This window comes from Triticum aestivum, chromosome 5B (genome assembly GCF_018294505.1).
Source record: "Triticum aestivum cultivar Chinese Spring chromosome 5B, IWGSC CS RefSeq v2.1, whole genome shotgun sequence".
In the NCBI taxonomy this organism is placed as follows: domain Eukaryota; kingdom Viridiplantae; phylum Streptophyta; class Magnoliopsida; order Poales; family Poaceae; genus Triticum; species Triticum aestivum.
The window spans coordinates 627,163,329-627,164,504 of record NC_057807.1 but is presented as its reverse complement, the minus strand read 5'-3'; the positions used below and the strand labels follow the sequence as shown (position 1 = coordinate 627,164,504).

The 1,176-nt window shown below is 36.6% G+C and overlaps 1 protein-coding gene across 4 annotated transcripts in view; it reads left to right on the top strand.

The window, feature by feature from the left end:
* LOC123113757 (uncharacterized) overlaps positions 1-1,176 on the top strand; it is a 4,135-nt gene extending 2,959 nt beyond the window's left edge. For all 4 annotated transcript variants that reach the window (XR_006456178.1, XR_006456176.1, XR_006456177.1 and 1 more), the window contains exons 6-7: positions 10-124; positions 1,160-1,176. The gene's annotated coding sequence lies outside the window, so the exon portion shown is untranslated. The remainder of the gene's footprint in view (positions 1-9; positions 125-1,159) is intronic.

Below are 1,176 nucleotides of genomic sequence, written 5' to 3'. Positions count from 1 at the left end.
CAAATTTAGGTCTGAGATCAGGTTACGGGAGGGACGTACAAAGCCTATTGATGTTCTCCTGAAGAATCTTAACTTTGCAGACGAATTTGATGTTGAGTTAAATGAGCCCTACTTGGTGTTCAAGGTATATACTGACTCTTTATCCTTGTTTGATACCATTCACCAAAGGGTTGCTGTATGCTTGCACTTAAAAGAAACCTCAACATAAGTTTCATTATTCCTTCTACATTTAAGTGCTGCACTCAAGCGCACCATTTTTTCTGACCTATTCAGCCTTAACAATAGAATAATGTACACTTACAGTGATGGTTCAGTCCTCCGGGCTGCCAAATTCTCACTACTCCATGTATTTACTAGTGAATTGATTATCTTATAATCATTAACATTTAAGTATATCACTCCATTCATTTTGTGTGCTATTAGTTTGCAGTATGTTCTTATTTTTTTCTGAAATTTATTCGGCAACGGGGGAGTAAGTCCTTGTTTCACTGAAACTACACCGACACATTTTGTTGTTTTTCTGCTCATTAGGGCTTGGGCTTTTGTAAGTTTTTGTTATGTTTTGGACAAATGAGGTTGTTATTTTCTCTTTATGAGCGTTCATGTTTCCCCGTTGTATGCTCCCTAGGAGAATATGCACTACTAAACTTAATTAAGTAATCTTCTTGTCTTGAATTTCCCTATCATAGAAGTATTGGTTTATTCCCATCTATGGGATTCATAGGTATCCTATCAAGCTCTAAAACTAAGATCCATTCGTACATATCTTGTTCTCTTTATTTTCACTCACAAAATCGTCAGCCAGCCATGAATATTATGTTAAATTTAAGGCCAGACGTGTTGACATACAAGTTCAGTACAATTCCAAACTTGACAAATTTGAGATCTCATTGGTCACCAAGTATTGAACAAATTGTTGCACAAGTTCAAGCTTGCATCTGCACTAAGCCATTGTACTGGCAAGTAACAATCCATCAGCAATTAGTGTGCAAAATGAGAGAAATAGGATCTCCCTGTTTAGTTCTTTCAATGTATTAAAACATAGCTGTGCCATGTGGCCCCACTACCTTCATACGACAAGTCCACATTTTAATGGGATCCATCTTTCTTCCACAATTACTGAAGCATATGTAATTTGCTAAATTGCAAGGATTAACAGTGAAGGAGATGGAAGAG